This window comes from Lutra lutra, chromosome 10 (assembly GCF_902655055.1).
Source record: "Lutra lutra chromosome 10, mLutLut1.2, whole genome shotgun sequence".
NCBI classification, from domain to species: Eukaryota; Metazoa; Chordata; class Mammalia; order Carnivora; family Mustelidae; genus Lutra; species Lutra lutra.
Genome location: NC_062287.1, coordinates 51,548,330 through 51,575,374, shown reverse-complemented (window position 1 = coordinate 51,575,374; position 27,045 = coordinate 51,548,330). Strand labels below are relative to the sequence as shown.

At 48.5% G+C, this 27,045-nt stretch overlaps 1 protein-coding gene across 4 annotated transcripts in view; it reads right to left on the bottom strand.

The window, feature by feature from the left end:
- The window catches only part of TENM4 (teneurin transmembrane protein 4), a 2,938,802-nt gene that overhangs the window by 474,551 nt on the left and 2,437,206 nt on the right, over positions 1-27,045 (bottom strand). For 3 of the 4 annotated variants that reach the window (XM_047690277.1, XM_047690278.1, XM_047690279.1), the window contains one exon: positions 20,636-20,737. The exons of the other annotated variant lie outside the window; for it this stretch is intronic. The gene's annotated coding sequence lies outside the window, so the exon portion shown is untranslated. The remainder of the gene's footprint in view (positions 1-20,635; positions 20,738-27,045) is intronic. 4 annotated transcript variants of the gene reach the window in all.

Genomic DNA, 27,045 nt, shown 5'->3' with positions numbered 1-27,045 from the left:
AAGAAGAAGAGATTAGGACCCACAAACACCAGGACCACCCAATGGGGCCACAAGGAGAAGGCAGCTATCTGTAAGCCAAATACAGGCCTCAGAGGAAACCAAAGCTGCCAGCATCCTGATCTTGGAATTCTAGCCTCTAGAACAGTGAACAAAGAAATTTCCGTTGTTTAAGCCACTCAATCTGTGGTATTTGTTATAACAGTCCTAGCAAACTAAGGGAGCACTTAAACACAAAACTCGTAACAGTTTATAAGGTTACAAAGTCATTTCATGTTTTTTGACTCTTTTGATTTTTACAGTGACCTTGTGAGGTAGAAATAATATTTTTATTCCCGTGTGGCTGGAGGGAATCAACAAGATGTTGAGCTCCTGTATGCAAAATGCTTGGCCCAGTGCCTGGCAAGAGGGGGTAACTGCTGTTGTTCTCGTCAGGTGCTCACACCTGCCAGGATTCTAAGGGGAAGACTATGAAGAGAGGGTAGGAGCCACAGGGGAGACGGGTTTTAAACTCCATCTGAGGGGGATCTGTGCAAGGGAGGTAGGGCCAGGACACAGGAGAGCAGGGGCAGGATGGCTGCTAGGCAGTGGTCCCCACTGAGATGGCTAGAACAGCTAGAGCAGCAGCACCCGGGAAGTTGGAAAAGCAAATTCTGGTGCTTTAGCCCAGACCAAGTGAATCAGAAACTGGGGGTGAGGCTCAGCCATCTGTTTTTCCCTCCAGGTGATTCTAATGCATGAAAGTTTGAGAACCAGTGGGCTAGCGGGGACTTAGGAAATAGGCAGGCAGATTGGAAAGGACCAGAAGACCTTTAACAACCCTTCAAAGCCAGAGACATGGAAATTCAGGAGGACGCTGACCTCTCCCTCTCTTCTTCCCTTGTCTTCAGACAGTTGTCAGCTGAAACAGCTGGGGTTGTCCCAGCTTGTGTCCTGGGATATCAGCTGACTCCCCATCCATGAGGTAGGAAGAGAGCCAGCCAGTCTCCCACTGCAACTAGTATCCCCCTGGAATATGTCATGGATGCCACATCAGTGCTGGGAAGGGCCTTGGGGACTTAGCACCTGAGCAAATCTGACCCAGAGAGGGCAAGGGTCGTCCAAGGTCACACATCAGAGTGATGTAGGCCAGGCCTTCCAGGCTTACTCCCCAGAACAGTGTGTCCATGCATGGCAGCCTAGAGGGATGTGGTCATCCAGCAAAACCACCGGGGGCAAATGCCATTTCCATCCCACTTCTCTCTGGCTCAGCCAGCACATGGACGCTTTCTGATTCCAGGCAGATCAGTGTTGACAGAGTGTTTCAAAGTCAAGGCAGGGGCAGGAGAGGACAAAGCTGTTGCTCCAGGCAGAAGCACAGCCTCTGACCTTTGTGCCTGTCTGTGCAGCTTCTGTACACACTGGGGGATTATCTTGTCTTGGAAATGCCTCTACTGGGGGCATTACAAGTGTTTCATGCTCTGGTTGCCTCAACATCCAGAGTCATGCAAAAGAAACACTTGTCAGACTTCATTTCATCAGTGCTGGTAGGAAGTACGTTTGAAGGATGGGTGCTATTCTGGCCCCCACAGTTTTCTGACCTTACAGGAAAAGACTGTGTTGAGTGGGTGCTATACAGGGACTGTAGGAAGGAGCTTTCCTTTTAGCTGGTGCAGTAGAGCCCACCACTAGGAAACGAGGACACAAGTAACCCCAGAAGCAAGACACAGGACAATACAGAGAACATGATCTTAGCAGGAAGACAGCAGCTGGGAAGTTTGGGCTTGGCCACTTGCCAGTCTATAATCTAGGGGGTGGGGCCCCAAACTGATGTTTCTAATAGCAATATTGATGTGGGTGGTCCACAATAGTAACCTGCCTTGCCTTCCTCATGGAATTCTAGCAATGGCTCCTTTGTAAGACCCATGTGTCAGTATAGTTCTGCCCTTTTCTTGCTTTGTAGGAGTCCTGCACCATCCCTCATCCTCCCTGAGTCTCAGGTTTCCCATCTGTAAGATGGGAGTAGCAGCTACTGTTTGTACCTCAGAGTGGTGAAGGTCAGCAAGAGAAACAATTAAGGCAAATGAGTTCTAAAAATTATAATGACTTTTTAAAAAGATTTTGTTTACTTATTTATTGTATTATAGAGTGTAAGTCAGGGGAGTGGCTGAGAGAGGGAGAGACAGAATCCCAAGCAGACTCTATACTGAGCACAGAGCCTGACATGGGGCTCGATCTCACGACCTTGAGATCATGACCTGAGCCAAAATCAGGTCAGAAGCTCAACCGACCGAGCCACCCAGGTGCCCTCATGACTATTCACACGTAAAGGGGAGCACATTTATTGGGCACCTACTGTGAGTCAGAAGCTCTCAGATGTCAGGATACTTGCATAAATAAACCAGAATTCCTGACCTGAGAGAACCTGGGGTGAATGGGGAAAGGCCAATAAGTGAACCTCTGATCTAGGCAGTGTAGTAGAGGTCACTGTAGAGGTCACAGTAAGCTCTAGAAGCATGGAGAAGAAGTGGACAGTGCTTTAGGATGGATTTCATCCTCCCACAAAAGGAATCCATTGCAGATTTTGAAGGTGGAAACTGACCTGATCTTGTTAGTTGCACAGGATCATGTGGGCCGGAGATCCATTGTGGATCCCTGTGTGGGCAAGTCTAGAGGCAGGAAGACCAGAAGGCAAGGAGGAGGCTGCTGCAGTGATCCAGGAGTGAGATAATGCAGAGGGGGGATGCATTTGAGAGATTCGATGTGCAGAACACAGCAAGCAGCATAATTAAGCTCCTGCCCAGAGGCCTGGGTCACTGACTAAGATGGGCCAGACTGGGTAGCAGGGAAGGTGATGGGCCTGTGCCTCCTGTCCACGCTGGCTGTGCCATTCCCACAGACAGATACCTCGACTGGCGAGCACAGCGACTCTGACTGCCAGGTCTCCCCAGGTGAGGGACTGTCCCCCTGTCGTCCCTCCCCATGCCCTGGCATTACTGAACTCCGCTGTTCACCGCTGCCCCAGCCTGCAGCAGTGTCCTTCCCACCCGTGGAGTCATCTCCAAAATGAACAACAGTAGCAATCAGCAAGTAATCATCTCTCTCCCCCCATACAATGCCTGCGTGTACAGATCATGTTTGCGATTGTTGCTAAAATGATAGCATGAAAACCGGAGCTCCTGCCAAAGAAAAGGAGGGGGAAAACCTATTTACATAAAAAGTGGTTCAGACCCAATCTGAGGCTTCCTTAACCAGGGCCTGCTAAGGTTCCTGGCCCCTCTGCCCTGCAGAGGGTGGGAAGTCACCTTGTCAGCTCCTGTTGGGGTAAGGCAGCGCCCCTTGGTGGCCCCTGGAGGCTCTGAGAATTGCCGTCACAGTGGAACTGTTCTGGCATCTGCCATAAGCTCTGGGCATTAACGTAGGGCAGCTCTCTGGGCCTTTCACTCACAGCTTAGCTCCCAGTCAGCTGAGAGGAGGTGCTCTCGGAGGTACAAGGTGACTTTAAGAGCATCTCAGACAGAAAGCCGGTGGACTAGAGGAGGCCCATAATAATAAGCTGTCACTGTTACTTTGTTCCAAGGAGAGCTGTCTGAATCCCACACTGTGCTAAGGGCTTTACAAGCCTATTGTTTTATTTAATCTCGCTGCACCACTGTCCTGAGAGGTGGCTGTTATTATTAATTCCATTTTACAGAGGAAAAAAAAATGGAGGCAGAAGTTAATTATGATTTCATAGCTAGTATACAGCAAAACTGGGATTCTAGCCTAGGTTGCTCGATTCAAAGCGCATGATCAAGCTAAAATAAAAAAATGTAGGGATGCCTGGGTGGCTCAGTGGGTTAAAGCCTCTGCCTTCGGCTCAGGTCATGATCCCAGGCCCCTGGGATCCAGCCCCACATCAGTCTCTTTGCTCAGCAGGGAGACTGCTTCTTCCTCTCCCTCTCTCTGCCTGCCTCTCTGCCTACTTGTGATCTCTGCCTGTCAAATAAATAATAAAAAATCTTTTTAAAAATGTAATCATAAGGACTGTGGAGGATGTGAAGAAATTGGAACTCTGCTCCACAGCCGATGGGAATGTAAAATGCCATAGGCATTTGCAAAACAGTCTGGCCATTTCCTCAAATGGTTAAACTTAGAGATACTATGTGATGTGGTAATTCCTCACCTAGATATCTGCCCAAGGGGAATGAAAACATATATCCACATAGAGATTTGTACATCCATGTTCACAGCAGCATCATTCCCAGTAGTAAAAAAGCGAGAACAATGCAAATGTCAATCAGCCGAAGAGTGGAGAAATAAAATATGGTCTATCCATACAATGGACTATGGTTCAACATAAAAAGAAATGCAGTCCTCATCCATGCCCCGACATGGGCACATGGGCGAACTTTAGAAATATTATGCTAAGTGAAAAAAGTCAGTCCCAAAAGAGCATAAATTGTAAATTTCCTTTTGCATGAAATGTCCAGATGAGGAAAATCCAGACAGACAAAGCAGATTAGTGGTTGCCTAGGGCAGGGGGTTAGTGAGAAATCTGGAGTGAGCGTAAGGGGTTCAGGCATTTTGGGGGGAAGGATGAAAATGTTCCAAAGTTGACTGTAGTGATAGTTGCACAACTTGGTAAATAACCAGTGCACTATATGATACATCTCTACAAATGTTATTTTTAAAAAGCCCATGACTGCATATTAAAAAAGAAGAAGAAGAAGAAGAAGAAGAAGAAGAAGAAGAAGAAGAAGAAGAAGAAGAAGAAAAAGAAAACAACTATAATTCTCCCAAGTGAAGACATCTAGAATTATTCTTTCTTTTCCATTCATTACACAAATCCTGAGACCCTGTTATGTGCTAGGTACCTATCTCCAGGAGCCTGTGACTAGGAGCTTCTCGTCTCGGTGGAAGAGCTAGGATGTGGGCACAGAAAATCATGATTCACAGGAGAAGATGCCAAGGGAATTTAAACAGGAGGATACTATTTCATACCCACTAGGTTGGCAAAAATTTTAAAGTCTGACATTACCACGCTGGCGAAGAAGCGGAGCCCCAGATATTCTCACCCACTGCTTGAGGGAGAATAAATAGGTAAAATTTAGAAAGAAGTTTGGCAGTATTTTCTAGAACTGTGGATGCACATGCCCTGTGACCCAGATGTTCCATGGGCCTCTTGGATATAACCTGGATAAATTCTTGCATGGGACACAAGGGAATGTGGGCGAGAATGTCCTTACCAGTGTAGTTTATCCCAGAAGGCTGGAAATAACCAATTTGTCAACAAAAGAAAGAGTAAATAAGCTTTGCCAATAGTCATACATAATCCATACAATGGATTATACTCAGTGGGTAAATTCCAAAAGATACAATGTATATGGAGTTTAAAAACATACCAAAGGATACCATCCATTCCTTCTGTATACATGCTCATGTAGTAAAAATATAAAAACATGGGAATGATTGATACCAAAATCTGGATAGTGGCCCCTTCTTAGGAAGGAAAGGAATAAGATGCGGGGGGACCCACTCGGGTATTCAATTGTATCTATAATGTTTCTTTTTAGAACTCACTTGCAACATCTTTTTTCTTTCTTTTAATTAAAGTTTGATCCCTTATGCATATTGCCCAGTTCCCACAATGGTAACATTTCAAAATGGCACAAATCGCTATCACAAGGATATTGATATTGATACAATCCATCAACTGTATTGGGATTGCTCCAGTTTTTTACGTATCGGTGTACGCATGTGTCCTGGTCTATACGATTTTATCCCTGGCAGGGGTGGTGCACAGTCAGGACACTGAGAGCACTCCTTCACAGCAAGGGTCTCTTGTGTCTTCCCCTTTCTAGCCCCACCCACTCCCCTGGGACTCTGAGCCTTGTCCCTAAACCCTGCCAGCCACTAACCTGACCTCCATCTTAACATCTCACATTTCATTCTGAATTTGTGGCATCGTCGGCTCCATGACATTATGTAACCTTTTGGCTCTTCCCACCCCCACCCAAATTCCCAAGATGTTGCAGATGTCATTAGTTTGTTAGCTCCTTTTTGCTGAGGAGTGTCCCATGGCCTGGTATGCCATGGATGGTTTCACTTTGTGAAGGGCACCTAGACAAGTTGTGGGTTTGGGCTATTACCATACTCTGATGTTTCAGTTCTGCAGTTGGGTGGTGGGTATCTGGATTTTCACTGCACTATTTGCCCTACTTTTTGATGCAAAGAATGTTCCATAATTGAAATGAAGGAAGGTAGAAAAAGATACCATCAATGTTGGCCAGCCCTGTGCAGTGAAGTGCAGGGCTCAGAGTGACACCTGAGACCCAGGTTGTGGGCCCCCAGCAGGTGAGGCACCCTCAGGAAGTGGGACCTGGGCACCTACTCGCTTCGAAGTTCTAAGCCTCTTGTGGGTGCATGGAAGCCTGTGCAGGGCCTTCAGTCTCTGGGGCCAGTTTCTAGGGGAATCACCCACTTGGCTACAAAGCCCTTCCCCCAGCCTGGGGGTAGGTGGGGAGCTGCTCCTCATTGGAGAAATCACAGAGAAAAGGAGGTAGTTTTCCAGGTAGACAGAATGAAATGTGGCCTCTCCTGAAGGCCCTTGAGAAAAAGCCGGAAGTACAGCCAGGGGGTTCCCTGAACAGCACCAGTAATAGAGAGCATCTTCTGTTGGAAGGCAACAGGAAAGACGGGGAACATTCTTCTGACTTGAGGTTCAAGCTGTGGGGTGGTGATGTCAGCGGATGGGTAATGAGGCCCTGATCCGTCTGCTGCTGCAGGGTGCAGGAGAGAAGGGTGCAGCCCTGGCCTCAGTGCGTCTCTTACCCCTCTGCCCAAGCAGCTTTAACCTTTCCTGTCTAAATCCCTGCAAACACTGGTTACGAATTTCTGGGTTCTGGGCAGAGCAAGGGACAGTGACACATTCACTCTACACACACCCACCTGGGGGCAGCCTGGCCCTCAGACACCCTGCCCGCAAAAGGTCCCAGCAGAAACACCCACAAATGCCACCACTTGCCTGGAGAACTGCACGCAACGTGGGTGGGGAAGCCAGCGTGGGCTCCTCGGCCCCTGCTGTGGGGGAGAGGCCAGAGCAAGGCGAGGGCCTAGGGCAGGTGGGCCTGCTGAGTTATCTCACCTGATCCTAACAACAATGCCACATTAGCCTCCTGTCACTTTTACATACAAAGTTACAGAAGCACCGCAGGTGCGGAGATGAAAGTTGCTCCAGGGATCAAGCCCCATGTGGGGCTTCTTGCTCGGTGGGGAGCCTGTTTCTCCCTCTGCCTGCTGCTCCTGCTGCCTGTGCTCTCCCCACAGCCCCTTCTGTCAAATAAATAAATAAAATCTTAAAAAAAAAAAGAAAGAAAGAAAGAAAAGGAAATAAAGAAAGTGGCTCCAGGGGATACCTTTGGGAAGGAGGAGAGTTAGGATTTAAACCCAGAGCCCAAGCTCCTTTACTGTTTATGATAAGCTTTTCTGAGAAACGGAGTCATATAGGACCTTCTAAGCTACCCTTCCTCTGGAGGGTAAAGGGGAGCCACAAAAAAATCATTAAGTAGAGAGGGTCACCAGCAGACCTCTGTTTTTAGGGATCATATCTTGGCGACACCCTGGGCTCCCTCCTCACCATCTCTGAAGGCTCCTTGCTTTTCTTCTGAGCCTCTTCCTTCTTTTTCTGGGCATGGCTGAACCAAAGCCCACTCCACAGCCTTCAAGGAAAGATGCAAGTCCAACAAAACCTCATGGCTGGTCCTCCAAATCTGGCTCCTGTCCTCCTCGAGGCTCCCCAGATTTTACCTGCTGCTCTGGGCCCAGTGGCTGCTGATGGTCTCCCTTCCCTGAGACATGCCCACATAAGGCAGGGGAAGAACGGGGCCGTTGCAGCCAGTGGGGTTCCGGTTCAAGCCCTGGGTGCACCCCATGCCCCCTGTGTTTGCTGCAGAATACTCCCTTCCTTCTAGGGCCTGGGCTGAGAAGAGCCAGGCATGCAGATGTCTCAGGCCCCCTCCAACACCGCGCTTCCTCCTGGAGCAACCCTCACTTTAATGGCTGAGACAGCAACAACCCCCTACCTCTGCAACGTGTTGTTGTGAAGATCAAAAAAGAATGTGCAAGAAAATACTGGCCCGACCACAATGTGCTTTACAAAGCAGGAGATTATTATCTTCTAACCTAGTTTGTCCCCAGTGCCCCCTAACTCCCTGTCTTGTATGTGCATGTTTCTCCTGGTAGTGTGTGGAGAGGAGGGTAAGGCGGGCAGTCTGAGGCTGCAGGGGTTGGTGAGGGAGCTGCAGGGGGTTCTCCAGGCCAAGTCTGGATTCCCTTGGACTGGCCCTGACATATTCTGAGCCAAGAAAATGAACCCACTACAGAGGACGACATTTGCAGGACAACTGAGCTCGTATTGGGAAGAAGGTCCCTCCACCTGGTTCTACCAGGAGTGGCGGTGCTTACAGGTTCCCAGGCTTGGGTGCTGCCAGCTGACCTGGACAGGCCCAGGGGGCCATGGAGGCAGCAGTGGCACTGGAAGGCGGTGGGGAAGAGGGAGACAGAGGGCCCACTGTTGGACCCCAGGGCTCTTCCCTCCTTCCCTTGTGTCCGGCACTGGGGCTCAGAACTGACCTGGCAGCCAGCCTTGCCCGTGGGAAGACCTAATAATGGCGGTGGATACAAGGTCAGGGTTGGGATCCAGGCCTCCCCCTGGCTCTGCACTTTAGTCATCTGGGAAGACATCCTAAGTGCTCTTAGCCCCAGCTTCTGTATCTATAAAACGGGGATGATTCTGATGAAGAAACATAATAGCTGAGTTGCTGTAAGGTCAAGTGAGACAGTGCAGTAAAACACTCGACACATTACAAAATGATGATGCTAGTTATAATTATGGGGTGGGGAGAAAGCAAATTAGCCAACACATGTGATAAGGGTTGTTACGTGCCAGGCGTTATTCAAGGAACTCACGCCTATTCAGGCCATCTTGGGGCGCCAGTGAGGATGGCGACAGAGAGCAGCATGGAGCCATCGGGAGAAAAAGAAAGGCCATCTAACCCTCCCTTCCCCTCAGTCCCTGCTGTCCCCTCCCCCACATTACTCCCTTCTACTCCGCTTCCCATCTCGCTGGTCCTGGGTCAATAGCTTCTTCCCTAACTGGGGGCACAGAGGCCTGAGAAACCAGGAGACTAGGCTGAGGCACCCAAATTAACTCAGAGTCCACAGGAAAACTCCAAACTCTCCCCTTAAAAGACAATCCCTGAGAAGCTTTAATTCCACCTGGATGTCTCAGCGTCCCTCAGGTTAACCACTCCAAACAGGCTGAATATTAATTGCATCTCTGAAGGAAGCACCAGAAAATGTTGTCTTTGATAACTTGCACGGGCCATCCCTCTCTCAGATACTTCCAGGAGCTTCTGGGGCACCGCACATTCACAGGGTCCCAGGGAAGGGAATTCTCCTAGGCGGCTGGCCAAGGCTTGCAGCAGGGACCACCATCTCGAAACCACTCCTTCAGCAAATCTCCTTAAGTCTGGGCCTTCTCCTGAACACGTGGGTTGGGCTGGGTGGGGGCAGGGACCTCGCTCCTAATAGCATTCACTGAGTACCTAGTAAGTTCCAGGAGACTGACGTGTATCATTTCACTTAAACCTCAGAACAACCTTGGGCGGGGAGGCGTTATTATCCCATTTCATGGGTAAGGAAAGTGAGGCTCAGGGAAATTAACTGTGTCCAAGGTTATACAGGTTGTCACATGAGGGACACAGCTTTAAATGTAGGCATATCTGGCTGTCTTGCTACCTGCTTTCATAGTTCATTAGAGGCTTCCAGACTTTCTTTTTGTTCCCCTCCTGCCAAGGCAGCTTTACAGACATCCGTTTTTCCAACTCCCCTCCCCTTCCTATAAAATACTAATAATATTGCAGATGTACGATATACCTGTTTAGCCCATTGGAGGATCACAAACTCTTGCAACAGAGATTTTTTTTCACTCCTGATCCTCCGAGAACCAATTTCCCCCCTTTGTGAATGATAGCGCCCCTGTTGAGAGTGTACAAATTATACCTATGGTTCCCAGGTTCCCCGGAGTGGAAGAGGGCAAGGCTTACCCATAGACCAAGATCAGGAAAGGAAAATTACCTGGACCATTTCTTTCAAGGGCACTGTTCAAGTTTTCTTTTGAGGGACGTGGCCTTTTTGTTTCTAGATGTGCTATCTGTTCCTCATGCTTTAGATTCACTTGCCACTTCCTAAGGGAGGCCTGCCCAGACAGCCCTACCTGAGTTTGGGGTAAGCCCCTTTCCACCTCCAGTTTCTCGCTGCCAAAGCAATCGTCAGACTCCATGGTTAGTCTATGTAAAAGTCCTTGTACACAAAAGGAAGGACTGTGGCTTTTCCATCTCTCTATCCCAGAGCCTAATGTGGGCACAATATGTGGTAGGTGCTCAGTGAATGTCTGTGGAATAAATGAACTCATGGGCAAAAGAATTTAAAATCATTTGGGCTGCCTCTGCTGCACTGAGTTAATGCTTTAGTAAAGTCCACATCAGGAATGGCTGGATCAAGCAACAGCATGCAGCCATGCCTTCAGAATGTGGTACCCTTTGAGCATCTTTCATGAAACCAGAGTTTTCATTGGGCAACATCCATAGTAATGTTCTTGATCAAGGCCCCTGTGGGGATGGAGATGAACACAGGCTGAGATCTCAGAAGGTGATGTTATGAGAAATGGACTTGGCCTATGGTACACAAACCTCCCCCTGGCTCTCTGGGCACACGTTGTGGACCCTGGAGAAAAAAAATATGATAAACTGTCAACCATTAATAATCAGGGAAGTCCCGGGGCGCCTGGGTGGCTCAGTGGATTAAAGCCTCTGCCTTCAGCTCAGGTCATGATCCCAGGGTCCTGGGATCGAGCCCCACATCGGGCTCTCTGCTCCGCACGGGGCCTGCTTTCTCCTCTCTCTCTGCCTGCCTCTCTGCCTACTTGTGATCTCTCTCTGTCAGATAAATAAATAAAATCTTTAAAAAAAAATAATAATCAGGGAAGTCCTAACTGATGAAGTCCGTGCTCACACCAATAAAGGACAGGGGTAGCTGCTTCACACCCCTATTTCCAATAGTAGGACTGAAGACTCACCCTAACGCAGTGCATGGGAAAATGCCAGATTAAACAAACACATTTATTTTTAAATATAGAGCTGAGCAGTCAAGAAAGAGAAGGAAATCCTCAGAGGTCAAAATAACCATGAGACAACACAAATTCACAGAGGTTGCAAACACTGAGAGGGTGAGGGGCGTGGGGGCATCTGTTGCTCCTTAGTGATCTGGGGTCTCTGGTTTTAAAGAGCCAAGGAAAGAAGCAAAGGCACAGTCCTTCAGAAGGTAGAAGGGAAACTGAGACTTTCACTTGTGGCTGAAACTCAGAAAGGAGACATTTACCCTTTGGAGAAAGGGTGAATCAGAAAAACACAAAATCCCACCTTGCGGATAGAGGCAATAAGGAAACTCGACCCTAGGCCTGGGCAGAGGGGAAGGAAAATTTTTAAAAGGCTGAGAATTTCCAATGACAAAATGACCCTCAGGTGGGTCTGGAAATTGACTATGTGAAATTTGACTCAGTGGCCAGAAGGAAAACAAACAAACAGCAAACAAAAAACCCCAATCTAAGCTGAGTGTTTAAAATGACCCCAAGTTGATGGTTCCTCCAGGTACCTGGCAGAAGCAAATGCAAACCCTTTCTGGAGCAATGAATTTTCAACTCAGGCCTCAAAGGAATCCCACAGAGTTTTAGCAGTCATAAATCCACGACTTAAAAAAATCACAGAGCATGTGAGGAAACAAGCCGCCATGAGCAAGAGAGAGCAGAAGCAATGAACAAATCAATCAGACCTAGGAATGCTACAGGTACTAAAATGACCAGATGCAGAAAATGAAATATATGTGTACAATATTTAAAGAAATATGTCAAAGTAGTGAAAGTATAAATAAAGAACAAACTATCAAAGAAGAAAAAGCGGACTGAAAGATAACCAACTGTAACTTCTAGAAATGGGAGGGCTGATGTATGGGCTCCTCCAGACTGTTGTTCTAAATCTGGCTCATAAACCTTGGATTCAGAAAACTAAAATGCTGTGTGACTTGGGCCAATCGCCTCCTGTCTCTGGGCCTCAGTTTACTCACCTGCAAGTGAAAGTGTGGAACCAGATCACCTTATGAGTCCAACTCTATAAACTAATCTTCTGTAATAGGAGAGATCACAGTCACTGGACACCTGTTTCGTGTGTGTGTGTGTGTGTGTGTGTGTGTGTTCTCCTTGACTATCAGCATTTTACATGATTTTTTTAAAAGATTTTATTTATTTATTTGACAGATTGAGATCACAAGTAGGCAGAGAGGCAGGCAGAGAGAGGAGGAAACAGGCACCCTGCTGAGCAGGGATCCGATGTGGGGCTTGATCCCAGGACCCTGGAATCATGACCCAAGCCGAAGGCAGAGGTTTTAACCCTCTGAGCCACCCAGGCGCCCTTACATGATTTTTATACTTGCAATAGCTCATTAAAGTATGCGCTGTTATATCCAATTCACATTTTAGGAGACTGAGGCAAAGAGGCATTAGGTAACTGGCCCAGAGTCCAGAGCTGGTAGACCATTGGTCTCCAGTGGTCTGAGTGCAGATTCTATGCTTTCGACACTTAACATCTGAGATCTGGGAATAGAATTCTTTGACCTCTTGAAAGTCTCCCATGGCAAGGTGCAACTCAGTGGCCTACAGAGGCTGTCAGCTTCGACCGGAATAACCATTCCAGTGGGGAGGCAAGAATACCGTGATGTTAATTATCAATAACCGAACATGAAGTGCCTTCTATGAATAAGACCTGCGCTTATTTTAGGCAAGAGCTATTCATGACAGAGTAGCAAACAGTGACAGATGGCTGGGGCTCACCTTCCGAATGCCCTTCAGAAAAGTTTTCATTCTGAAAGCACTTCTCTGTACCTTGGGTCCCTCATTTCTAAAATGGAGGTGACGATAGTACCTAACATCCCTGGGTTGTCACAAAAGGATTAAATGAGCTAAAACGAGTCTGGAGGGTAGCGAGCATGCCTCAAACGGTAGCTCTTGCTCCTGCTGTTCCCGTTACTGTTTTCGACCCAGTGGGGAGAAGTCGGGTCCTGCAGCAGATGACCTTGATTTAGTTTCGGGCTCCCCCACTTCCCAGCTGTGTGACTTAAAGTCCCTGAACCTCTCTGAGGCTCCACGGCCCCATCTGTGGATCAGAAATAACAATGCTTACTTAACCGGTAGTTGTGAGGGGGAAATGGACTGTGAAACGCCTAGCTCAGTGGCTGACATGTAAGAGGTACTCGACAAATGTCTGTTCTCACCCCTGGAGCATTTTCTGCACACTCGGCTTTTCTGAAATGGTTAGAATCCAAAGAGGCAAAGGATTCTGTGCTCAGAGATGTTGACTCACAGTTCTTTTCCACCAGGGGAACTTTCACAAAAGCTGTGGGAGCTAGAAGAGGTCTGAAGACATCCATTTCCCAGCAGGTAAGTCAAGGCAGCACAGTGATGGAGGTCCTTAGCCTCTGGGCCACGATCTGATGCTTTGGCTGAACTGGCCACAGAGATGTGCCACAGAAGAGGCAGTTAGCAACATGAAATGAGCCCTACCATGAGGAGAATCTGGTCATTGAATCCACCAAGGATAATGACACTGACCTTCCCATTTGGAAATCAACCAGGCATTTGGCTGGTAAGTGGCTCTGTCATCATTCCGCATATCCTGGACCGCAAAGCAGCAGTACCATCCAAGGATGGGGACAGGTAAACGAGGATAGTAAAGGAGTATCAGAAGGACAGCCACATCTGGAGCAGTGGCTGTGTCACTCTGTGAGCCCCAACCCTGCCAGGCCTCAGGGAAGGGCAGAATTCCCCACCCAGCTTCCCCAAGAAGCATCAGAGGCTGGGACCAGAAGTGCTTGCCCAGAGGGATTCTTCTTTTGGGCAAATAGGGAACTCTTGGGTTTCGAGCTCAATCTGGGACACCTTTTGGATTTCATAAGTCACATGCTCCTCCTATCTCATCCTCTCTAGGCTCAGGTGGCCCAAGACTTTGTCGAAGCTGATGCCTGGTACTAAAAATGACGGTGGCATGGTAGAGTGGTGGCCATTCCAGGTGCTCCGGGTAAAAGCTGGAAGTGCAAACTTGGAGAGAGAAGAGGAACCAGGGAGGACAGATGGTCTGGGGAGCACAAGCCCAACACCAGCACAAGGGTTTCAGTGGCCCCTGAGTCTTACAAGTCACCCTGCTGGAACTATACTCTGCATTTTCTCGGCCTGGGGAAGACAGTGTGATGTTCCTGAACAGACCCGGCTTCAAAGCCCAGCTCCTTCACGTCCTAGGACATCTATGTCCCTCAGCAAGACACTTTTCTGTGTCTCAGTTTGCTCATCTGTGGAATGGGGAAGATGTCTCTAAGTGCTGTGATGGTTACAAAGACATGATGCATGCCTGGCACAGAGTGAGTGCTCAATTAGCTGTTAGCTTCATTTTTCCTTCCTCCTCATTTCCCACCATCTTCTAGATGACTTGCATCCCTTTATTTGCTACTGAATTAGAATTAGTAGCAGATGACTTTTATCTGCCCCTTGGTGACTCCCATCCTCTGTACTTATAAATTTGTATACCATCAGGTAGATGTTTGTGAACAAATTTCATGGCTTCTTGCTTCTTAAACAAGAATAACAAAAGGCCCCAGCTCGTCTGCTTGGGACCTCAAGGCTTCCACCAGTAGGCCTCAACCTCCCAGCCGCTCCCCTGCTGCAATGCTCGCCCTTCTGGCAGCCATCATGGTGTGGGGCTTAACCTAGCCCTGAGCATGTTTGGGATGGTACAAAAGGCTTTCCAGAGGCAGATGCATCCAAAGTTAATCTTAAAGCACAAGGATGATTTTGCCAATAAACCAAGATGGAGAAGGCATTCTGGGCCAGGAGAATATGATGTGCAAAAGACCTGAGGCCTGAGGCCTCCCCTGGGCAGCCAGGCTTCAATCCAGGCTGACTGTCATCACCTCTCCACTCAGATTGTCCTCACTTCTCTTCCTGTCTTTACTAGGCTGACAGAGGACCTATTCCGTACTCTCTGCTGGACTCTGGCAAGGAACTTGCTTCTTGTAAGTCCCTGAGACCATTTTAGGAAATCGGTGAGGTCAGGGCTACTTAAAATATTGCCCTTTTCATCCTTGTTCTCTTATCAGTATACAGTGGAGTTTTCCAGATTGAACACAGAAACAGATATAGCTTCCATCAAGCCAAATATTAAAGAGATTTACCAAAACGTAACACAATGCCACCCTATACATTATTCGTTTGTTGTGAAAAAGTCATTTTCATGAAGATGTGCTATTAGATGTTACTATAAGCATTTATTATTATCACTTTAAATAAGCTATAAATAATGATTTTAACATTTTTTTCCAATGCGAATTACTAGTGTGACAAATTTTGATAGACATAATCCACATAAACAAAAACTCTTAGGGGTCTTTAATAATTTGGAGGAGTCAAACAGGGTCCTGAAACCAGACAGTTTGAGAACTGCTGCAGTACGTCATACTGTGAAGGGGGCCAGGGGCACAAATGGCCCTGGGAAGCCTTCTCAGATGGCAATTTCTGCCCGTTACCAGGAAAAGAGCCCACAGGCAGTGTGTCCCTGCCTTGCCTGCCTCTCTCTGTCCCTCCCTTTCCTTCTGCTTCCTGTGAAAACTCTAGTGGCAGACCAGGCCTCTCACTCAGTAACCTCTTTCCCAAGCTCAGGGAGTTGTGCGGTCAGGAGGCTTTGCTGTTAGGAAGGCAGGGCCCACACAAATAACTCAATGGCTCTAATTAGCATTTCCCTGATGACTAAAAATGTGGAACATTTTTCTGATGTGCTTCTGATGGTGCTATCAGCCATTTCTGTTGTTTCCTTTGGAGAAATGCCTATTCAAACTCTTTGCCCATTTTTGAATTAGGGCCTTTTGTCTTTTTATCGCTGAGTTTAAGAGTTCTTATATATTCTGCATACAAATCCCTTGTGAGATCTATGACTGCAAATATTTTCTTCCATTCTGGGCTCATCTTCACTTTCCGTATGGTGTTCTCTACAGCACAAAAATTGTTAATTTTGATGATGTCCAATTTGTGTATTGTTTTCCCCTTTTTTGTGTATGCCTAACCACTGCCTGCCTAATCTGAGGTCAGGGACATTTATGCCTATGTTTTCTTCTAAGGGTTTAAAGCTTTAGCTCTTGCATTTAGGCTAACAATGCATTTAATAATTTTTGTATACAGAGTGAGGAAAGGTCCAAATTCATGTTTTTGCATGTGGATAGCCATCGTCCCAGCACTGTTTGCTGAAGGGATGGCTAGTGTCTTTCAGACTCAGTTGCCTCGTCGAAAATGGGTTTAAAAGACCATATTGCAGGGTGCTCTGAGTATTCAATGAGACAGAGAAAAAAGTGCCCTGTGAGCATCCCTGGTACACAGCAGACAATGCCTGTCACTGAAGGATGATCAGACAGTGAATGTGAAATGCTCAGAAGCACTGGTCATCATCACTACCATTTGACCGGAACTTTCACATCCTAAAAGTTGCCAGCATCCAACACCCAACACATAACCCTTTTCCCAGAATCCCCTGTTTGTGGGGCCCTGAAAATCTTTTTCTTCTCTCCTTCCCCCCCCCTTTTTTTTTAAAGATTTTATTTATTTATTTGAGAGACAGCAAAAGTGAGGGAAGTCACAGAGGGAGAGGGAGAAGCAGACTCGCTGCTGAGTGGAGAGCCTGATGTCGGGCTCGATCCCAGGACCCCCGGGAACAGGACCTGAGCAAAGACAGATGCTTAACTAACTGAGCCATCCAGGCACCACCTCCCCTTCCTTTTCTTCTCTCTTACTTTCTACCTTAATTTTGCATTAAATGCTCTTGGTCTTAATTAATTAATCAAGTTAAGATTGTTAACCCACTCAAATCTCTTTTGGCAAATTGGTGGGAAGGCCAGAATGAACAAATGAGTCAATCAATTAAAAGGCTCCTAATTTAAAGTCAGAAAAGTGAAGGCCCTGGAGCTACAGGGATCACACAGGCCACCCCACATGCAGGTGTCAGAGGTGGGACATGGGGATACTGACTCCATGGGCTCTACACTCCTGCACTGTACTCCCCCTCCCCCCTGGAGAGATCCTGTTAAATCAGTCTCCCTCCTCCTCAGTGTTTGCAACACCTCCCGATTTAGTTTTCTCTCTGCATCTCATTAGTGTCCCATTTGCCTCATCTTCCTGATCTCTGAGGCAGGCGTTAAGCAGGAGACTAAATTGGCAGCAAGGGCTCCCTGCCTCCTGATTGTGGGTGAGGTGACATGCAGGGGAGGAGAGCATGGCCCCCAGGCTGCAATTCTACATGGTGCTCTGGTCCACTTGGCTCAAGCCAGCAAAGAGTATCAGGACTCGAGCTGTGCCCCAGGCTTGGGGGGCATGTGTGGGGCAAGGAGCTGCACTTGCCCTTGATATCCTCAGACTAGCAGGGATGGCTGGATAATGCCCGGGCTGTGTGCTGCTACTGGGACTGGGCCCTCCTGGGTGGATGCAGTGAGCAAGAAAGAGTGAGAGGTTAGCTGGGGGAGAAGGGCAGTGGGGCCATTCCAGCTTGGGTTCGGAATAGCACACATAAAGGCAGGAGGGCATCAACAATCACGTTTAAGCAAATATCGATGTGGAATCTGTCGTGAAAGTGTTTGTTTACTCATTCATGCATTGAGTGCGTGCTCACCGAGTGCCCGTTCCAGGAGGAAGAACACCCCAGGGAACAGCACAAAGTAAACCCCTGCCCTTGCAGAGTTTATGTTCCAGTGGGGAAGACAGACCACAGACGAGCTCACAGAGTAACAGAGGATGCGGTGGGTGGAGAGAAGTGTCATGTGGGCAAGAGCCAATGGAGCAGGGCACAGGAAGGCCTGGACCGGGAGGGTGGCTCCTTGCATGGGGTGCGGGGGTGGGGGCAGGCCTCCTGCTGCTCCCGGAGCCGCAAACGCACCTGCGTCAGACACCTTTCAGCCTCTGTGTGCTCTGCTCCCTCAGATGCGATGTGGAGGTCTGTTCGTTGCTGTTCCTCTGTCTGAAGAGCTTCCCCCAAGACTGGAAAAAAGGCATCTGCGCCTTATGCCTTGAGGTGGGAGTGTGTTTATGAGTCAATGAATGGTGAAGACACCAACGGCATGAGTGAGGGGTGTGCAGGAGAGATGGGGTCGGATGGGAGACGGGTTGGCTCTTTAAGGTCCTAGTGAGTTGCCATGAGGCCTTTGGCTTTTCCTCTGCCAAAGATGGGGGCACACGGCAGGTTTTGAGTCGAGAAGCGATCTGATCTGACCACTGCCAGAGTCCTGGAGAGAAGGACAGAAGCAGAGCCCCAGAAGGAGCCCCTGCAATCATCCAGGTACCAGACCATGGCTTGGACCAGTGTGGGGACAGAGGAGGTGTCACAGAGCTGAGGAGGGGAGCGAAGTGACGGAGTCAGTGTACACCTAACACAGTGTGCAACAGGAGGGATGAGGAGAGATGAGGCCAGAGAGAGAGGAGAACATTCTAGACAGAAGAATGTGCCTAGGCCAAGGCTCAGATTCGACCCCGTCCTGCCAGACTCAGATCCCACTACCTACATTTCTGCAATAGCCTCCCTCCCTCCTTGACTTCAACAAGCCTTGCTGTGGGCCCAGCTCTATGGGTGATACCAACATGGGTGTTGGTGACGGCCCAGTGCCTGGCACCCACAACGCTCCCCCTGTTGTCACTAAAAGCTGTGTTCACACGTGACACCAGCAGGATGCTTGGGGGAGCCAGGGGGGAAAAAGCTGGGACAGAGACTTCGGAGGAAGGGGACGGGGAAGCCTATTTCCTGGGTTTTTTGTTTGTTTGTTTGTTTTAAAGATTTTATTTATTTATTTGACAGACAGAGATCACAAGTAGGCAGAGAGGCAGGCAGAGAGAGAGGAGGGAGCAGGCTTCCCGCTGTGCAGAGAGCCCGATATGGGTCTCGATCCCAGGGCCCTGGGATCATGACCTGAGCTGAAAGCAGAGGCTTTAACCCACTGAGCCACCCAGGCGCCCTATTCCCTGGGTGTAAATGGAGCAGGGGAGTCAAGGTTCAGTGTCTTCTTCTGCCATACATGCATTACTGGCGAGCACAGTTAGGGTTGATGAGTTCACCTTTAGCTTAGCTATTTTACCTCACCAAGTGAACCTCAGTTTTTTTATCTTACAAATGGAATTATCAGGACCACCTCATGGGCTCCCTGAGTTCAATGAGATGCATCAATTAAGTACTCGGCACAAAACCTCAATAGACAGGACCCCTTTTACCCATCCTTCTTCATGAAAAGCTAACCATCTTAACAGCTCTCCTCAGACAGCCGTGTTGGGATTGGCTGAGTGCTCCTCCTGGTTTGTACCTAACACATTCTTCAGGCTCAGAGCAGAAGCTACCTCTGCATCTGTTCCCTGCAACATCCCCAGAGCCCAGCTTGGTGCTAAGCTTATAGTTAGTATTCAGTATGTCTTTGTCGAATTGCCAAATAAAGGACTGAATCAGAGGTTACGTAAGATCTAGGCTTTAGCACTTTTTAGCTGGAAGACCTCAGACAACACAGTTAATTTCTCTGCACCTCGATTTTCTTGCCTCTTAGACAAAAATAATATCTCCTGTGACAGAGACAGCTACTCTCATCAAATAACCTGATTTTCCCCACACCTCCCAGAGCTCTAGAAGTCAGGTAGGACCACGTGACTAGTCTGGGCCCACGGGCTGTGGGTGACTTCTTGACCACAGCATTTAAGGGGCAGTGCTCTGTCTTCCAGTTCTCTGCCTCGATGGCAGAGACCAAGGTGGCCTAATGTTCCAGGAGGTATCCCTATAATCCAGCAGAGCTTTCCTCGGCCTGGCCTGAGTCACTCGGTACAGCACAGTCCTCCTCCACCTCCCTCAGTTGGACATGGAGCATGAACAAGAAATACACTTTTGCTGTGTCGAGCCAGAGATTCTGGAATGAATTTATTACTGGAGCATAACTGAGCCTAGTAAAACTCGGACGTCTATCTTGCAAGATTGCTTGGAGGATAAGAAAAAGTGCTTGGTTCGCAGTAGGTTATCACTAAAGGGCTCGCTCCCTGGGTCCCGGGTCCTGAGTCCTCTGCCTCTTCAGCCTTCTTCACCATGACCTAGCCTCCATGATCTAGCCTGAAACATCCTTCCATTTTTCTGATGCAACCCGGGTGTTTTGTACTGTTTTCTTCTCTATAGCAAGAGGAAGAAAAGCCTCGAGAGGGCTGTTTTGGTTAGCTGGACCTGGCCTCCAGCCCCCCGTCCAGGTAGTTACCCACTCAGCTCCTCCTGCCATACTCCCAACTATACTTCTAATCCCACTCCAGCTCAGCTCAACATGTAACCATCCAACTATGCACCCTGACCCTAGTCTTCCGGATTCTAGAATGATCCCGATGGCTGCTCCTGCCCCTGCCCACCTAGTGGCCGAAGCCTTCCACCAAAACACATGCATGGTTTCAGATTCCAAGATGGCATTTCTCATTAAGACCACAGGTTTGCAGTTGATGACACAGAACATCTGAGCAGACAAGGGGACTGACCTGGCTCCATGTCAGCACGTTGTGAAGAGTCAGCAGTGTCCCTGGGCCCTGCAGCTCTCTCTCCAGGGCCATCGGATCCTGGAGGACAGGTCAGGATCCTTTCTGTTGAAGCAGAGAACACAGACCCTACTGAGTGAGGTGGCGAGATGCTCTGGCCTCTTTCCCACAGATTTCTCCCCAGCAGCCATTGCGAACACATGCCAGTGGGGGGAGGAGCTTGTTCCTGATCCCACAGCAAGGAAGAAAAATCCCACCAAAGTGTGACTTTCCTGGGCAGCTCTGGCATACCTTCCTCTGATCCCCCACCTCATCTTGGGCTGTGGGAGTAATGGTCTTGTCTGACCAAACCCCTCAAGGGCAGGGACTGCAGATCAGTCCTCTTTATGACCGTAGTGCCCTGCAAGGACTTGGAGCAGAGGTGAACTGAGTGTTTTGTGAAGGATGGGCAAGGTGCTGTGGTGGAAGTGGGGCGTGGGGGATGGCCATGAGGCCCCCCATCAACAGTTCTATCACTGATTCACCAGGCAAATAAACGCATCACTGAACCTCCTTGAACCTTAGTGTCCTGCCCGATAAAATGGCGACTTTCCCTGGGATTTACCACACGGGCATGTTGGGAGTCACCTGGGCCAAGTTCCTCACACACAAGAACTCTGGCTCTGGCACACCTGTGTGTCACATTGCAACCTCTAGCAAATCTCACCCTCTCTTTGAGCCTATGTTTCCTCCTGTAAACAGGAAGACTCTGAGCCTGGTGACCAGTGACATCCCCCCTGCCCCTAGAACTCTGCGATGGTGGTTTTGATTCATCACTGTCTCGGTGCCTAAGGAGGTACCTGCACACGATAAAGGTTGATGAAATGAATAAAAGAAATGCTACCCTACTCAAAAGGAAAGTAAGGGGGAGCTCAAGGGGGGGCGCCTGGGTGGCTCAGTCTGTTAAGCATCTGACTTCGGCTCAGGGTCCTGGGATGGAGCCCCGTATCGGGCTCCCTGCTCATCAGGGGGTCTGCTTCTCCCTCTGTCTCTCTCCCTGCTCATGCTCACTCTCTCTGTCTTTCAAATAAATAAAATCTTTAAAAAAATAAAAAGCTAGGTGTGAAAATTAAAAAAAAAAAAAGGTTTTAAGTCATCTGCCTCAGGTCATTGCAAGAGGGGGAATGAAATTTGAACACAGGCCCCTAAGATCTGTTTATTTTCTCCTGCACCAACTGTCACACCCACTGAAAACACCACAAAATGCCTTTTTATAAAAAAAGACCCATTAGGCTGAAGAAGAAGGCATGAAGGATGCATTTAGGCATCTGAGGTAAAAATTATTTTTTAGAAATTCCCTGACTACCTATTTGCCAAATAAAGGTAGGGCCCTAGCTACGGAGACGGGATTGTCCATATAAAGTGAAGAATTAGTGGTCATGTCTATTAAAACCACAATTTCCTGAAGTGTGACATTTTGTTAGCTTCCTCTGAATTTCATGTTTCTTTATTGTCACTTGTTATTCTGATCAAAGAGGAACTGTATCAGGCAAGAACACTAGCAGGCCCAAGAGCAGACTGTTCCTTCCCTGCCCTCAGAGGTCAGGCTCCTCAACACCCCAGACCAGAAGACCGGCCCTGCAGAAATAGAACTGACACAGTCTACGCGGAGAAAAGTCTTTACAAATCACACTACATTGACTGTAATAAGACATAGGCAGCACGCCACAGAGCATGGGACTATCATTCTCGGCATCTTGAATGAGCAGTCACGGCTATCATGCCCCTAATTTCTTTTTACCACGCCTTGCTCATTGTAAGCTTCCCCACCAAAGTTTCAGGGAGCTGCGGCAGATTGTTTTGCTCTAACAAGGGGCCTGTAAGAGGCACTTTCTCCTGTGTGTGGGCTTCTCCCGAGGGCCCAGCGCCTTGTGGATTTTAGGACTCAGAGCTCTTGGCTTTGCCTACAGGGTCCTGCCGGGGTCCTGGCCATAGGCAGTGACTCAGACAAATTACTCAGGGTCTCCCTCAAACCCCTCTCTTTTGTCCTAAAATTCCACTCTGAGCCCATAGCTTCAGGCCATGGCTTGTGTTTCAGCCTGGGTCTGAGGATCCCTCCCCCTCTTGGGGAAGTGGCTGAACTAGTTTTTCTTCCCTTCCAACCTTCCTCTTTGCCAGGGTTTTAGGGAAAACCTCAACTCTTTTTCACCTCTTTATTTCATCTTCAATTCATATCTCTGAATTCTCTCTTTTTTGAAGTACCTCCAACAAGGACCACAGTGAGTGAAAGGAAAAGGTTCATGAGTGGACGGTCTCTGAGGTGCTTATGGAGGGGGAACCCAGCTCAGAAGGGATTGGAGACTTCATTCATTCCCTCCTTTGCTCTCTCAGTCACTCGTTCATGTAGTGAGGGCAAGGTGTCACGCAGCACCCACTGATGACTCAGAAGCAGATCCTGCCCTCAGGAAGCTCACAGCCCAGCAAGGAAGGAGAAGGCCTGGCCGTTTTGCAAGAGAGATACAGATGAAAGCCAGCGCGGGGACAGAGGAATGAAGAGACCAGCGTAGCTGACAGATCAGGGAGCTCTTACTGAACAGAGCGTTTCAGCTAAGCCTGCACCAGAGACAGGCGGGGTGGCCTGGGCTCAGGGCAGGTACTCTGCACCAGGGAGCAAAGAACTAGAGGGGAATGCACGCAGGGCATAGCCCAGCTTCCCAGAATGTGGGCTGTGTGGAGGGGGCAGAGGGCGACACACCTGACAGGTGATGTGGGCTCCAACAAACAAGGCCCTGAAAACCATGCCAGAGAAGATGGTGTGATTCAATGAGTAATTAGGAGCCACTAAGGGCTGTTGAACAGAGGTGTGACATGACTGGAGATCTGCTGTAAGATGACGAATTATGCTAGGCTGTTTGGTATTTGATCTCATGGAATCTTCTAAACAACGGCGCTGGGCAAGCATTATCCTTCCAGACTTGCAGACAAGAAAAGGAGAGTTTAGGGAATTTAAGCTGCTTGCCTCTAATCCCCCAGCTAGGAAGCGGTGGAGACGAAATCTAAACCCTGTTCTTTCTCTTTCCATGTGAGCCATAAAGCATGCTGTGACCCAGCACAGAACACCCGAACCCTGATACTCTCAGGACACCTTCCGCTTCTAGAGCACCTTCCTGCCTACCTAGGTGGGAGGAATGGGATTGTTTCCTGGACTGCCTCTAAGAGGCTGGAGTGGAATGCAGCACAGAGCACCTTGGCTTCTGTTCATTTTCCCTAATGTGGCCACAAATCAAGGAGATAAGACAATGCCTTGAGTTGAGTCCCAATCACCAGACAGCAGTCTCTTGCAGAGAATTTCAAAGGTAGTAGCAGGAGACCACCCTCCTCCCTCGGAGCAGAGTCTGCTTTTGTCTTTCCATTTTTTGCTCAGCCTACCATGGTAGCAGGAGCAGCGGACCCAGGAGCCCGGGTGGAGTGTCTCTTGGACATCCAGGAAACTTCTCAGGCTATGTACAATATCCATGAGGGACCAAGAGTTTCTACGCTTTGGGCTGACTCCATTGCTCAGGAGGTTGCTCAGGGGACTCAATCCACCTGAACTGGTCTGTCATATCTACAGCCTGGAGAGGACCATGGGTCACTCCTATCAAGATACCTGGATTTGTGGCGCCTGTGTGGCTCAGTCAGTTAAGCGTCTGCCTTTGCCCAGATCATGATCCCAGGGTCCTGGGATGGAGCCTGCATCAGGCTCCCTGCTTGGTGGAGAGGCTGTGTCTCTTTCTGATCCTCCCCCTGCTTGTGCTCCTTTTCTCTCTCTCAAATAAATAAATAAAATCTTGTTTTAAAAAAATGCCTATTAAAACTTGGGTTTTTGTTGTTGTTGTTGTTGCTTTTTGTATGGGGAACAAAAAAAGATTTCCTCATTTTGACTACAGGTCCTGGTGGGCTGTGTGCACCTGAGAATCAGGAGTGGGTCCTTTCTTTGAGGAAGTCCCGTGCGACAGGAAGAGCAGGGGCTTTAGCAGCAAACAGAGGGGCTCTGAATCACATGGCACCCAGCCTGGGGCAAACCGCTGAGCTCCTTATATTTCCTCATTATTAAATGGGGATGATTATCAGGGATTAGGCTAGATGGCAGACCCTGGCACAGACATAAGAACATAAAATAATTTCTTCTTCTCTTTTCATGTTCAACATTCTGGGCATTGATCTCCCCATGAGGTTGGTTTTCCTCACAAAGGGCCAGTTGAAGAGATGGATTTTTGGAGGAAAAAAGAGCTGAAACTATAGCAAGTTGTATGTATCTCTGACCTAGTGCTTATTACCAACGTCTTCTTCTTCTTTTTTTTTTTTTTTTAAGATTTTATTTATTTGAGAGAGAGAGAGAGAGAACATGAGAGAGGAGAAGGTCAGAGGGAGAAGCAGATTCCTCAGGGAGCTGGGAGCCCGATGTGGGACTTGATCCTGGGACTCCAGGATCACAACCTGAGCTGAAGGCAGTTGTCCAACCAACTGAGCTACCCAGGTGCCCTTACCAACGTCTTCTAATTATTGGTCTACACATCTTTCCCTTCCACCGGCCTGGGACCTCCTTGAGTCAGAGACCACTGTATCTTCAATTCCTACCACACAGTTAACCCTTTCTCCCTTAGTTACCCTGTTCTAAGATCCAAACAAACCACAGAGGCTTCAGCTCCTGTGTTATTTTCCCAGTCTGGTTTGAAGAGTGACTTTTGAGCAATACCTTCAGGAGCACATTGGATCCTCTGAAAACTGTCTCATTATCATGCCATCATTTGCACAGACTACTTCACCTTGTTACTCTGCTAAGAACTTTGGTTTCTAATCTAAGCCAATTATATGGGCCAACATTTTCAATAACATCTTTTTTTTAAAAAGATTTTACTTATTTATTTGACAGAGATCACAAGTAGGCAGAGAGGCAGGCAGAGAGAAGAGAGAGGAGGAAGCAGGCTCCCTGCTGAGCAGAGAGCCCGATGCGGGACTCAATCCGAGGACCCTGGGATCATGACCTGAGCCAAAGGCAGAGGCTTTAACCCACTGAGCCACCCAGGCGCCCTCAATAACATCTTAATAATACCAAGCCTCCCAGCTCTCCGGACAGAGTCAGATCAGGTTGAGAGATCTGGGGTCTATCTAACAGGATACTGGAGGGCTCCCGACAGTGGGAAAAGAAATGAGGCATCAAACTGGATTCAAATGCTGACTTGCGCAGTTGGGACAGCCCCGCAGACTTTGTGGGGCCAGGGTAAATGCCCGGTAACAGTTAATTTCCTTCTTTCCGCCAATTCCAGAGAAAAGCAAAGCCAGGAAACTTGTTGCAAGTAAAGAGGGAGAGAGATGAGGACATTCACCACATTCTGGAGTCCATTTACAATATGGGTTTTTTGTTTTTTTTTTTAAGGTTTTCTCCCCAAGGACTAGCAGAAGCAGGTTATTCATTTTAATTATGGCAGCTGCAGCTGCTGCTTGTGGACTTAAAGACCATTTTCAGATTAAAAAGAAATACACACACACATACGCACACAGACACAGACCCAAAACAGGACCAACTACGTACACAGAACAACACCTTCTTCAGAGAGCGCATCAAGAGGGTGGAAAGATCTGGACTGTCAGCCTCGAGACACTCAGAGCCAGGTGGAGCTTCCTGGGTGGGCATGCTCCCTCCCCTCCCCCTCCCACCCCACATCCTCTCCACCTGCCATGTGCAGGACCAGCCCACGAGCCACACAGAGCAACGCAATGCTTCATGTCGAGCAGCTGCATGTTTTTAAAGCACACAGGGGGAAATAAAGGCAGCAGATGGTTTTATGTAATCATCTCATGAATTTTTCACTGGTTATCCTCATTCACGAAGGCCTGAAAGACTTTTGTTCCAGGCTTCTGTGGGGCCAGTGAGCCAGCCCCAGACTAGTGGTGAGAATGTGTTGGTGTCACAGGGAAGCTGGAGGAGCTCATTTGCCACTTTGTGGCCTCAAGGTTTGAACCAGATTTCCACTCAGCGTTCTCTCTTGGGGTGCTCCCTCTGTGTCCTCACAGGGGTTCCTCGATGCTAGCCTTGGCAAGCGATGGCTCACGGATCCTTTGCAGGTGAGCTGCCCAAATCGGCAGCACGTAGACATCTTTGACAGGATTGAAGATCGAGGGGAAGTTTGTCAGAGAGAAGGTGGAGTGGAGAGCGGTGTGTTTCGGTGCACAACTGCCTGGGAGTAAGAAGGAAGATTCTGGGCTCCCACCAGGGAAAGATCGGGTGCTTACGGGAGGCGCAGGAACCCTGCCTATAAGACAGAGCCCATAAGTGGCAGAAAGCGAGAGCACACGGGACGTAAACCATTCTCAAACAGCCACAAGTGCTAAAAAGCAACCTGATGGAATCTGTGGTATCAGTGGGGTGTTTTCTCAATTTTCTCAAACCT